We start from the raw sequence: 14,398 nt of genomic DNA on the forward strand, positions 1-14,398 counted from the left end.
ACCCCGGAAAGCGGGGTCCCGTAGAGTGACACTCAGCAAGGAGAAGCTCCAGTGGCATGGTGGCTCGCAACCACACGTTAGTATAGACAGGTGTGGAGTTAGTCCATTTATAAAACACTCCAGGTGATGGAGACATAGCCTACTGTAAAAAAGTTAAATTGTCTTCATAATCGTAAGGCACACAAATAACAAGTATTTGTGAGTCATGCGATTTGACCGCATCTTTGCTTGATATGTGTCGCAACGTGATACGTTTTTGCATAATTTTGTGCAAATAGCATCATCATACGTGCTGTGTTAGCATACGCAGAGGTGATTGAGTAAAGAGTTAAGAACTGCACTGCTCTCCCAGGAAGATTCTTGGTGGACATTCATTGGATGGTGTGGTGACACTTCCCACACGGAATTCCAGTGGATAGAAACCCAAAAGTAGCAGACCTGTAACCTCCACTGGAAAGGCGTGGTATTACTCTGTTAATACATTTCGTGCTCCCAGTGCCTGAGGGGTCTGATAGGGTCCTCTCTGATATATGCGTGTCATCAGTTGGTGGGGCGTGGTATACTCGGTTGAGAAGGAGTTGGTGAAAGAACTCAGAGGACTTTCACCATTTGCTCATGTTGTCCATTTGGTGATCGTGTTAAAAGGCCCACGATGGGAGCTAAATGCACAAGCGAGAAACGTTCGGCAGCTAGGGTTCAGGGGCCGAAAGGGTCTGCTGGTTATGTTATGTGTAGGAAGTATGGTCCTTACACAGAGGCTTTTTGTAATGATTGGGTAAAAATGACGATGAATGAGGGAATGTCATTTTCCAGTGATTGGTGGTTTTGATCCTGAGGTATTGCAGGTAGTATGAAAACAAGTATGTTTGACCAAAGTCATATAAGAACGAAAACATAATAGCTGTTTGAATTCGTAGCAACAATAAGGAGAAGTAAAACAAATATATAAAAAAGTGAAAGCAAGTACACCACCACTGTCATATGTGGATGTGGAAACAGTTACAGCCAGTATACAAACTATAGGAAAAAAAAAAAAATCTGAAAAAGAAATGTAACCTATATTATGTACTAACGAATGTCAAAAGTTTTATTCAGGAGGAGATGTTGACCCGACTCGGGTTTCAGCCATTTCTCATGCACTCAGAGGAGTAATATCCAACAGGTAAAAGAGGAGCTGCAGGGGAAGTGACTGAGACCAGTGGAACTGGTAAGTATGGTGCCATTCAAGTACATAGATAGTAAGACCCAAAAATAAAAATAAAAATCAGGAAAGTAATGACACAAATGGAGAATATCCTGTCCACACATTAGTAGTTCCAAGTAGGAGAGCGGACAGAGAAGTGGTAACCCCCAGGGTGCTTTTTTTTTTGTAACTATCACTTAAGAAGTATTAATTTCGAGAAAATAGGTCATCAAGATGAGGGCAGCTAGGAATGCCCTTGTCTAGATAAGCTCGGTAATGTTTGTTGGACCATTTACAGACCCTTAATACGGGATGAGAAGCATTAAATGAATACTTCGCATGACCTAGAAGCTTTTTTTTAGTACTAGAAAATTCTCTGTTAGAATTGAAGATCACGGGTAGAAAAAAAAACGAATTCGGCAAATGGGAGTAATGAGAGAAGTGCAACATTACCCTTTGACAAAACCTGCTGAAGTTACGATTGGGCCTCTATGATGCTAAACTCTTTTCTCTTCTCCTGGCAGCAGTGGCCCCTGACTAACTTACTCGACAGAAATTTTGTTGTGTAAATTGAAATGTGTAATACATATATTGTACTCCCACTCAGGAAGTACAAGGTATGTTAGATACTCCTCAAACAAAGACTAATGTTGCATTCCACTGTTCTAGATTCATGTCCATCACAGGTAGAGGAAATTATCTTGCAGATACTGGGTTCCCTATGAACTTAGGATGGACAGGACACTGGATTGATGGCTGAGGTAGTCCCAGTAGTGACACAGTAAGCACAAGATTTAAGGAGGGTAAACCCAAGTAGTTAAGAATCATTCCCCGTAGTGCCCAATCCAGCTGTCATTTTAATAAAAATCCTCTCTACCTCTACCAACTTTACTGTCACCAATCTCTGTTCTGTTTCCTTCACTGTTTCCTCTTCATCTTTGCTTTCACAAAGGGGGTATAATACATGGACCCGACTCTCCCAAGTTTCTTTGACGGCCATACAGAAACCAGACAGAGTGGCTGTTATTAAGTGCCAGGCCCACACTTACAACCAAGACCCAGTCTCACTTGGTAACAAGCCGTGCAGACGAAGCTTCCAAATAGGCAGCAAGCAGCAACATACAAACAAATACCACACAACTGATGACATTCAATATGGTTACCACACAGAAATTGATTGAGATGCAAAATGTGTGTTCCCTACAGGAAAAGGAGGTCTGGAAGGTGAAGGGATATGGCCAAGAGTCCTCCAGACTCTGGAGAGATGGACAAGGTAAACCAGTAGCCCCCAGAGCATACCTCCTAAGCTTAGCTGAGGTGGCACATGGTCTGACTCACCTAGGGTAAGGAAGGTATGTGCAAATTGGTAAGAGCTTACTGGAGTGTGCCAGGATTCTCTCCTCAGGCGAGCAGGAAAGCAATGTCCTGTCTTACTTGCATGAGGAAGATTATTTGGTAAGGTAATACCAACAGAGCCATCCCATATTCCTCCTACAGACGGACCGTTTCAGGTAATACAAATCGACTTTATACAGTTACCATCCTGTAGGAATTTGAAATATGTATTGATGTGCACTGATGTTTTCTCAAACTGGGTAGAGGCATTCCCTGCTGCTACAAATACTTCTGTGTTTACCGCAAAGAAAATTGTGCAGGAATTTGTGTGTAGATATGGTATCCCTAGGATTAGGAGCAAAGTGATAGCTGAAACTGGACTATTGTGGTCATATAGACATTGCCACTAGTGTTATGTAGCACTGGAACCAATCCCAGATCCCCACTTAACTAATCACCATCTTTGAATTTTTTTTTTTGAAGACAACTTCATGTCATGATCGATCCACACCATGGGGTATATTTACTAAGGTCCCGATTTTGACCGAGATGCCGTTTTTTCATCAAAGTGTCATCTCGGTAATTTACTAAGCAATAATCACGGCAGTGATGAGGGCATTCGTAATTTTTTGGAAGTCCAACAAAAAAAATACGAATGAATACACCATCGGTCAAAACGCGGCTGTTTAAGTATGAATCTCGGTAATTTACTAAGAAGTGCAAAGCAAAAAAAAAACAAACACTGCCGTGAAAAATTACAACTCGTAAAAAAGTGCTAAAAAAAACCAGACCTGCTTTTTTAATCCGTGATTGTATAGGCATGCAGGGATCCATGAGATCCGTGCATGTATATCAGTGGGAAGGGGTGGGAAAGTGGTTATTTTCTTTAAAAAAATTGCGTGGGGTCCCCCCTCCTAAGCATAACCAGCCTCGGGCTCTTTGAGCCGATCCTGGTTGCAGAAATATGGTGAAAAAATTGACAGGGGTTCCCCCATATTTAAGCAACCAGCATCGGGCTCTGCGCCTGGTCCTGGGTCCAAAAATACGGGGGACAAAAAGAGTAGGGGTCCCCCGTATTTTTAAAACCAGCACCGGGCTCCACTAGCTGGACAGATAATGCCACAGCCGGGGGTCACTTTTATATAGTGCCCTGCGGCCGTGGCATCAAAAATCCAACTAGTCACCCCTGGCCGGGGTACCCTGGGGGAGTGGGGACCCCTTCAATCAAGGGGTCCCCCCCCCAGCCACCCAAGGGCCAGGGGTGAAGCCCGAGGCTGTCCCCCCCATCCAATTGGCTGCGGATGGGGGGCTGATAGCCTTTTGTGAAAATGAAAAGATATTGTTTTTAGTAGCAGTACTACAAGGCCCACAAGCCTCCCCCGCATGCTGGTACTTGGAGAACCACAAGTACCAGCATGCGGCGGAAAAACGGGCCCGCTGGTACCTGTAGTACTACTACTAAAAAAATACCCAAAAAAAGACAAGACACACACACCTTGAAAGTAAAGTTTTATTACATACATCCACACAAACATACATACATACTTACCTTATGTTCACACGAGGATCGGTCCTCTTCTCCAGTAGAATCCAAGGTGTACCTGTTGAATAAATTCTACTCACCAGCTCCAGGGTCCCAGGCTCCTCGTAGCATCCATTTGTAATCCACGTACTTGATTAAAAAAAAAAACGGAGAGCCGAGCCACGCACTGAAAGGGGACCCATGTTTTCACATGGGCCCCCTTTCCCCGAATGCCAGAAACCCACTCTGACTGATGTCTAAGTGGGTTTCTTCAGCCAATCAGGGAGCGCCACGTTGTAGCACCCTCCTGATCGGCTGTGTGCTCCTGTACTGTCTGACAGGCGGCACACCGAAGTGTTACAATGTAGCGCCTATGCGCTCCATTGTAACCAATGGTGGGAACTTTGTGGTCAGCGGTGAGGTCACTTTCGGTCAACCGCTGACTACAAAGTTCCCACCATTGGTTACAATGGAGCGCATAGGCGCTACATTGTAACACTGCCGTGTGCCGCCTGTCAGACAGTACAGGAGCACACAGCCGATCAGGAGGGTGCTACAACGTGGCGCTCCCTGATTGGCTGAAGAAACCCACTTAGACATCAGTCAGAGTGGGTTTCTGGCATTCGGGGAAAGGGGGCCCATGTGAAAACATGGGTCCCCTTTCAGTGCGTGGCTCGGCTCTCCGGTTTTTTTTTTAAATCAAGTACGTGGATTACAAATGGATGCTACGAGGAGCCTGGTACCCTGGATCTGGTGAGTAGAATTTATTCAACAGGTACCCCATGGATTCTACTGGAGAAGAGGACCGACCCTCGTGTGAACATAAGGTAAGTATGTATGTATGTTTGTGTGGATGCATGTAATAAAACTTTACTTTCAAGGTGTGTGTGTCTTGTCTTTTTTTGGGTATTTTTTTAGTAGTAGTACTACAGGTACCAGCGGGCCCGTTTTTCCGCCACATGCTGGTACTTGTGGTTCTCCAAGTACCAGCATGCGGGGGAGGCTTGCTGGGCCTTGTAGTACTGCTACTAAAAACAATATCTTTTCATTTTCACAAAAGGCTATCAGCCCCCCATCCGCAGCCAATTGGATGGGGGGGATAGCCTCGGGCTTCACCCCTGGCCCTTGGGTGGCTGGGGGGGGGGGGGCCCTTGATTGAAGGGGTCCCCACTCCCCCAGGGTACCCCGGCCAGGGGTGACTAGTTGGATTTTTGATGCCACGGCCGCAGGGCACTATATAAAAGTGACCCCCGGCTGTGGCATTATCTGTCCAGCTAGTGGAGCCCGGTGCTGGTTTTAGAAATACGGGGGACCCCTACTCTTTTTGTCCCCCGTATTTTTGGAACCAGGACCAGGCGCAGAGCCCGATGCTGGTTGCTTAAATATGGGGGAACCCCTGTCATTTTTTCCCCCATATTTCTGCAACCAGGGTCGGCTCAAAGAGCCCGAGGCTGGTTATGCTTAGGAGGGGGGACCCCACGCATTTTTTTTCTCCGTTTTACAGTGTTTATTTAAAAAAAAAAAAAAAATGAACCCCAGCACGGATCACACAGATCCGGCCGAGATTCATTGTGATAAAGTCGGCAGTGTTTTGCTAATCACTGCCGTAAAAAACGGGAAAAAAACACGAATGACATCGACATCGGAACAAATGAAAAATCCGAATACGACAGCTTAGTAAATTAGGCGTAATAAATTCAAAAAGTTGCAGTTTTACACTTTCGATGTCATTCGTGATTGAACTTTGACCTTTTTCCGAAAATTACGAATGTTAGTAAATATACCCCCATGATCTGAAATACACCAATGAGGTGACAGTAGTACAGTACCTTATCAAGATGAGCCAGCATTTGAGAACTTAGCAAAAGAACTTGAAACTGTTGATTCCTGTTATGCTAACTACTAACTGTCTTGATTGTGAACCAAGAGACTGTGTGATGATTATTCTTATGCTCAGGCTGTCTAATAGACAGGTGGGAAAGACTGTATCAAGTTTTGTTGATAGCACAATTTCAGTGAAAGTAGCCGAGAGAGAGACTTTGGTCCACGATTCCCATCGCAAGAAAGTCGTTAGTCTGGATGGAACTCGTAAAGGGAGTGAAATCGCAGAAATATCACTTGAGAATCTGTTCCGTGAAGACTGAGAGGCAGCACTGTTGAACACTACCTGAGCGTACTAAAGGATTAAAAAAAGACCAGTCGTTGTAAGATGGATTTGCTATAAGCAAGATTTGTTTTGTTCTATCTTTCTTTTTCTGTTGACAAATTTTTTTTCTCTGACGTCCTAGTGGATGCTGGGAACTCCGTAAGGACCATGGGGAATAGACGGGCTCCGCAGGAGACTGGGCACTCTAAAAGAGAGATTAGGTACTATCTGGTGTGCACTGGCTCCTCCCTCTATGCCCCTCCTCCAGACCTCAGTTAGAATCTGTGCCCGGCCAGAGCTGGATGCACCTAGTGGGCTCTCCTGAGCTTGCTAGTAAAGAAAGTATTTGTTAGGTTTTTTATTTTCAGTGAGATCTGCTGGCAACAGACTCACTGCTACGTGGGACTGAGGGGAGAGAAGCAAACCTACCTGCGTGCAGCTAGCTTGTGCTTCTTAGGCTACTGGACACCATTAGCTCCAGAGGGTTCGAACACAGGGCCTGACCTCGATCGTCCGTTCCCGGAGCCGCGCCGCCGTCCCCCTTGCAGAGCCAGAAGACAGAAGAAGGAGATGAAATCGGCGGCAGAAGACTCCGGTCTTCATTAAGGTAGCGCACAGCACTGCAGCTGTGCGCCATTGCTCCCACTGCAAACCACACACTCCGGTCACTGTAGGGTGCAGGGCGCTGGGGGGGGGGGGGCGCCCTGGGCAGCAATAAGAATACCTTTTGGCACATTATGCACATAATACAGTCTGGAAAACTGTATATGTGCAAAAAACCCCGCCATTAAGATATACAAAACGCGGGAGAAGCCCGCCGCTGAGGGGGCGGGGCCTTCTTCCTCAGCACACCAGCGCCATTTTCTCTTCACAGCTCCGCTGGAAGGACGCTCCCAGGCTCTCCCCTGCAGTATCCTGTACAAGAAGGGTAAAAAAGAGAGGGGGGGCACATAAATTTAGGCGCAAATAAGATAATAAGCAGCTATTGGGAAAAATCACTCATTATATTGTAAATCCCTGTGTTATATAGCGCTGTGGTGTGTGCTGGCATACTCTCTCTCTGTCTCCCCAAAGGACTTTGTGGGGTTCTGTCCTCAGTCAGAGCATTCCCTGTGTGTGTGCGGTGTGTCGGTACGGCTGTGTCGACATGTTTGATGAGGAGAGTTACGTGGAGGCGGAGCAAGGGCAGATAAGTGTGGTGTCGCCCCCGACGGGGCCGACACCGGATTGGATGGATATGTGGAAGGTCTTAACAGACAGTGTCAACTCCTTACATAAAAGGTTCGATGACGCAGCAGCCTTGGGACAGCCGGGATCTCAGCCCGCGCCGGCCCAGGCGTCTCAGAGGCCATCAGGGGCTCATAAACGCCCGCTAGCTCAGATGGTAGACACAGATGTCGACACGGAGTCTGACTCCAGTGTAGATGAGGATGAGACAAATGCACAGTCTACAAAAGCCATCCGATGCATGATTACTGCAATGAAAAATGTATTGCACATTTCTGATATTAACCCGGTTACTACCAGGAAGGGTATTATGTTTGGGGAGAAAAAGCAGCCAGTGACTTTTCCCCCATCTGATGAATTAAATGAATTGTGTGAGGAAGCGTGGAGTTCTCCCGATAAGAAACTAGTGATTTCTAAGAGGTTACTAATGGCGTACCCTTTCCCGCCAACGGACAGGTTACGTTGGGAAACATCCCCTAGGGTGGACAAGGCGCTCACACGCTTATCAAAAAAGGTGGCACTGCCGTCTCAGGATACGGCCGCCTTAAAGGAGCCTGCGGATAGAAAGCAGGAAGCTATCCTGAAGTCTGTGTATACACACTCAGGTACTATACTGAGACCTGCTATTGCTTCAGCATGGATGTGTAGTGCTGCAGCCGCATGGTCTGATACCCTGTCAGACAACATTGATTCCCTCGACAGGGATGCTATTTTGCTAACCATAGAACATATAAAAGACGTTGTCTTATATATGCGGGATGCACAGAGGGACATTTGCCTGCTGGCATCTAGAATTAATGCAATGTCCATTTCTGCCAGGAGAGTATTATGGACTCGGCAGTGGACAGGTGATGCTGATTCTAAAAGGCACATGGAGGTTTTGCCTTATAAGGGTGAGGAATTGTTTGGGGACGGTCTCTCGGACCTCATATCCACGGCAACAGCCGGGAAGTCAACTTTTTTACCTCAGGTTCCCTCACAGCCTAAGAAAGCAACGTATTATCATGTACAGTCCTTTCGGCCTCAGAAAGGCAAGCGGGTCAGAGGCGCATCCTTTCTGCCCAGAGGCAGGGGTAGAGGAAAGAAGCTGCACCAGGCAGCCAGTTCCCAGGAACAAAAATCCTCCCCCGCTTCCTCTAAGTCCACCGCATGACGCTGGGGCTCCACAGGCGGAACCGGGTGCGGTGGGGGCGCGTCTCCGAAACTTCAGCAACCAGTGGGTTCGCTCACAAGTGGATTTCTGGGCTGTACAAATTGTATCTCAGGGATACAAGCTGGAGTTCAAGGCGACTCCCCCTCGCCGTTACCTCAAATCAGCCTTGCCAGCTGCTCCCAGGGAAAGGGAGGTAGTACTGGCGGCAATTCACAAGCTGTACCTCTAGCAGGTGATAATCAAGGTTCCCCTCCTTCAACAGGGACGGGGTTACTATTCCACAATGTTTGTGGTACCGAAACCAGACGGTTCGGTGAGACCCATTCTGAATTTAAAATCCTTGAACACTTATATAAGGAAGTTCAAGTTCAAAATGGAATCGCTCAGGGCGGTTATTGCAAGCCTGGAAGAGGGGGATTTTATGGTGTCGCTGGACATCAAGGATGCTTACTTGCATGTCCCCGTTTACCCACCTCACCAGGAGTACCTCAGGTTTGTGGTACAGGATTGTCATTACCAATTCCAGATGTTGCCGTTTGGTCTGTCCACGGCACCGAGAGTATTTACCAAGGTAATGGCCGAAATGATGATACTCCTTCGGAAGAAGGGAGTTATAATTATCCCGTACTTGGACGATCTCCTTATAAGGCGAGGTCCAGAGAGCAGTTGTTAGTCAGCGTAGCACTCTCTCGGGAAGTGTTGCAACAGCACGGCTGGATTCTGAATATCCCAAAGTCGCAGCTGATTCCTGCGACGCGTCTGCTCTTCCTGGGCATGATTCTGGACACAGAACAGAAGAAGGTTTTTCTCCCGGTGGAGAAGGCCCAGGAATTGTCATCTCTGGTCAGGGACCTCCTGAAACCAAAACAGGTGTCGGTGCATCGCTGCACGCGAGTCCTGGGAAAGATGGTGGCTTCTTACGAAGCAATTCCCTTCGGCAGGTTCCATGCAAGGATCTTTCAGTGGGATCTGTTAGACAAATGGTCCGGATCGCATCTTCAGATGCATCGGTTGATCACCCTGTCCCCAAGGGCCAGGGTGTCTCTGCTGTGGTGGCTGCAGAGTGCTCATCTTCTCGAGGGCCGCAGATTCGGCATACAGGACTGGGTCCTGGTGACCACGGACGCAAGCCTCCGAGGATGGGGGGCAGTCACTCAGGGAAGGAACTTCCAAGGACAGTGGTCAAGTCAGGAGACTTCACTACACATAAATATACTGGAACTAAGGGCCATTTACAACGCCTTGAGTCAAGCAGAGCCCTTGCTTCAAAACCAACCAGTGCTGATTCAATCAGACAACATCACGGCGGTCGCCCATGTAAACCGCCAGGGCGGCACAAGAAGCAGGATGGCGATGGCAGAAGCCACAAGGATTCTCCGATGGGCGGAAAATCACGTGCTAGCACTGTCAGCAGTGTTCATTCCGGGAGTGGACAACTGGGAAGCAGACTTCCTCAGCAGGCACGACCTCCACCCGGGAGAGTGGGGACTCCATCCAGAAGTCTTCACGCAGATTGTAAACCGTTGGGAACGGCCACAGGTGGACATGATGGCGTCCCGCCTCAACAAAAAGCTAAAAAAATATTGCGCCAGGTCAAGGGACCACCAGGCGATAGCTGTGGACGCACTAGTGACACCGTGGGTGTACCAGTCGGTTAATGTGTTCCCTCCTCTCCCTCTCATACCCAAGGTACTGAGGATAGTAAGAAAGAGAGGAGTAAGAACTATACTCATCGTTCCGGATTGGCCAAGAAGAACTTGGTACCCAGAACTACAAGAAATGATCTCAGAGGACCCATGGCCTCTGCCTCTCAGACGGGACCTGTTACAGCAGGGGCCCTGTCTGTTCCAAGACTTACCGCGGCAATTAAACATACAACAATATGCTGTCTAAATTTGAGCATGAACATTAACCCACAATATACAATACACATTAAACTTGAAAAGATTTTTGAACAACAAATTATGAGCTTTAAGATGAAAGTCATATCTGCTCAATAAGCCTTGTATGAGGTTTAATGACTCTGCCTGCTTTCGTCTGAGTATATGATCCTTCACTCAAAGGAACAGACACAATAGAATCACTTGGTGCTGAGGATGTTATAGGTGGTATGTTGACATCATCTTGACTTGGTGCATCAGAAGATAAGGATGGGAATATCTTCTTGAAATGGGACACATTCCTTGTCACAGTGTGATGGTCATTTCCTGCAACAACCATTGTTCCTTTCCTTTTCACTACAGTCAGTGGACTTGGGTGAAAAGCAGTCATGTCCTTACGTACTACTTTTTGTTTCACCAGAACACGATCTCCTTCTTGTAAGTCCGAAACAATAGCTCTCCTTTTCCGATCTGCATATTGTTTAGCCTTTTGTTTATTGGCAGAGTCCTTCTGTCTAACCTGATGATCTCTAGATAAAGGAGTCAAATGGATTTCTGGAAGAGTGGATCTGATTACTTTTCTTTGAAACATTAATGTCTGAGGAGGGACATTTGTTGTGGAATGAGGCACTGAGCGATATTGTCTGAGAAACTGATTTAGAGATTGTTGAATTGGAATTCGGGATACTTTACAAATCTTTATTTGCTTTCCCAGATTATGCATGAAACGTTCAACAAGACCATTAGCCTGTGGCCACAGGGGAGTGATTTTTTTATGCCGAATTCCAAAATGTTTCATGAATTTGCTGAAATCATCACCTTGAAATGGCGGACCACGATCAGTCTTTATTGTTCCTGGAATTCCATAAGTAGTAAATATTCTATCCAACGCTGGTAAGACAGATGTGGCAGACGTTGAAGATATTATTTCAAGAACAGGATATCTTGAATATTCATCCACAGCCACTAGTATGTATTTACCATTGTATAATGGTCCATAGAAATCAACATCAACATTTTCCCAGACATTGCCAGGTAGATTAGTCATCCGCAATGGTTCACTGCTAGTTTGCGTAGAAAGAAGGGTGCATGTCATACAGTTACGGATTTCCGATGTAACAAGTTGCTCCATGGAGGGAAACCATACCTTTTCACGTAAAAGTTGTTTGGTCTTTACGATTCCTAAATGACTGGCATGGGCAATATCAATTACCCTCTTTCTCAAAACAGCTGGAATAACAATTTTGTCACCTCTGAGAATGATTGAATCATCATGTTCAGTAAGTTCTTGACAATGTTTATGAAGTGTTCGGAATTCTTGTTCCTCATCAGTTGAAAATAAAAACTGTCCCAGTCGCCAATCATTGGAAATAATGCAGTGTTTAACTGCTGACAAAACTTTATCTGAGGAAGAAGCCTCTTTGATGTTGGCACTAGTAAGTGAATCAGGAATTGAATTGTTAATAATAAAGTTCACATATTCCTATTTGCCGTGACTCTTCATCAAGTTCCAGTTGATGATAACCTTTATTTAAATCCAATTTTAAAAAGAAACTTGCACCTGTGAGTCGATGTATGATATCATCCATAGTAGGAGTAATATGGCGCTCTCTTTTAATGGCAACATTAGGACGACGCATATCAACACATATTCTCACTGCATTTGGTTGACCTGGTTTGGGCACTACCACAATAGGGGATATCTAAGTCTTCAAGCAGTGGCGGAACTAGCGAGCGGTGGGCCCAGGTGCGACAAAATGCTTTGGGCCCCCCCCATCCCATCCAAGTCCACCCCCTCACCCCTGGAGAGGATCTGGTGAGGGGGACCTGCTCAGGGCCAGAGAAATGGATACCTAGCAACAGTGCAGTAACTAGACATTTTAGCACTGTGTGCAAGAAACGGCATCGGAGCCCCACCCCTGCATGCAAAACAGGGGCAGTGCGCGCCGTAGGTGCGCGCAAAAATACATAGTGGCGTGGCTTCGTGGGGAAGGGGTGTGGCCACAAAATAATACCAATTCATAAAACGGTTCACAGTTGTCTCCATTATTCAAATTACGCCGCACAGTAGCACCACTACACCAGGTAGAGTCCCTTTTACACCTTACGGCGCACAGATTCCTCTTTTTACACATTACAGTAGACAGCATCCCCTTTTTACACATTACAGCAGACAACGTCCCCTTTTTGCACATTACAGCAGACAGCGTCCCCTTTTTGCACATTACAGCAGACAGCGTGCCCTTTTTACACATAGCGGCAGACAGCATCCCCCTTTTTACACATAACGGCAGACAGCGTGCCCTTTTTACACATAATGGCAGACAGCGTCTATTTTACACATTACGGCAGACAGCGTGCCCTTTTTACACATAATGGCAGACAGCGTCTACTTTCTACACATTACGGCAGACAGCGTCCCCTTTTTACACATCACGGCAGACAGATTCCCCCTTTTTGCACATCACGTCAGGCAGATTCCCCCTTTTTACACATTGCGGCAGGCAGATTCCCCCTTTGTTACACATTGCGGCAGCCAGATTCCCCCTTTTTTACACATTGCGGCAGGCAGATTCCCCCTTTTTACACATTGCGGCAGGCAGATTCCCCCTTTTTACACATTGCGGCAGGCAGATTCCCCCTTTGTTACACATTGCGGCAGCCAGATTCCCCCTTTTTTACACATTGCGGCAAGCAGATTCCCCCTTTTTACACATTGCGGCAGACAGTCCCCCTTTTTGCACATGGAAAGAAAGAAAGAAAGAAAGAAAGAAAGAAAGAATTATACTTACCCTCTCCGCTGGCTCAGGCTCCTCGGTGCAGCTTCTGATCACGATTCCCGGGCAGGAGAGAAGGAGGAGGAGGGAGGTGGAGGAGGGAGCCGCAGCAGCGCTGTGTTATTGGTGGAGGCGCTGCTGCTGCTGTCCCTCTGCTTCACTATAGGCTGTTCTCGGAAGACAGCCTATAGTGAAGCAGAGGGACAGTAGCAGCAGCGCCTCAACCAGTAGCAAAGCGCTGCTGCGGCTCCCTCCTCCTCCTTCTCCCTCGTACTGCTGCGCTCCTCTCCTCTCTGTCCGGGCGGCTGTGTGCTGTGGGCAGCGGTTGCCCGCAGCACACAGCGGCATGTAATGAGTCAGTTTGACTCATTACATGCTTTGGGCCCCTGGACAGTGGCGGGCCCCAGTGCAACGCACTGGTTGCACTGGCGGTAGTTCTGCCTCTGTCTTCAAGGGCCTGAATTTCTTCTTCCACTTGCTTCCTTATGTTGATAGGAATACGCCAATGTTCTTGAGCAATTGGGATAATTGAGTGATCAATGTGAAGATGAACTTGATAGTCTAAGTTTTCCAATGCCATGAAAAAGATGATCATACTCCTGTAGTAAAACATCCACATCACTTCGTAGTGGTTTTGGGTCATGTAGGACAGGAGTGAGATTGGGAGGGTCATGTAAGACATGAGCGGAATCATGAGTGTGTGCCGCAATTTGTATAAGACCCAACTCTGATGCAGTATCCAATCCCAAAAGATTACCTCTTGCATACTTAGTGACATAAAATACAGCTTTTGTCATTTTGTTATTTTTGCGTGCAATTATGTCAAAAGAACCCTATAGTGGAAGAGGTCGTTTATTACCATAGGTGAATATTTTCACAGATGTTGGATTCAAAATTACTCTGCCATGCAGCTTCTTGAAACTGGTAGCATCCATTATATTTACAGAAGCACCGGAATCTATGAGAAAGTCAACAGAAGTGTGTTCTAGAGTGATGGCAGTTTTTGGACTGACTTTGTTTTTTTCCAACTTGATGAATCATGTAGATAAATCCTTCTGACTTGTCATCACTGTCAGATGATTCTGCAGGCGGATCCACTGTAGAATGTTGATCCACACAACGCACTGTCTTTCGCCTGGATTTAAACTGCTGTGAAGAATGTCTAGGTGTAGACT

The sequence above is a fragment of the Pseudophryne corroboree genome, chromosome 3 (genome assembly GCF_028390025.1).
Source record: "Pseudophryne corroboree isolate aPseCor3 chromosome 3, aPseCor3.hap2, whole genome shotgun sequence".
NCBI classification, from domain to species: domain Eukaryota; kingdom Metazoa; phylum Chordata; class Amphibia; order Anura; family Myobatrachidae; genus Pseudophryne; species Pseudophryne corroboree.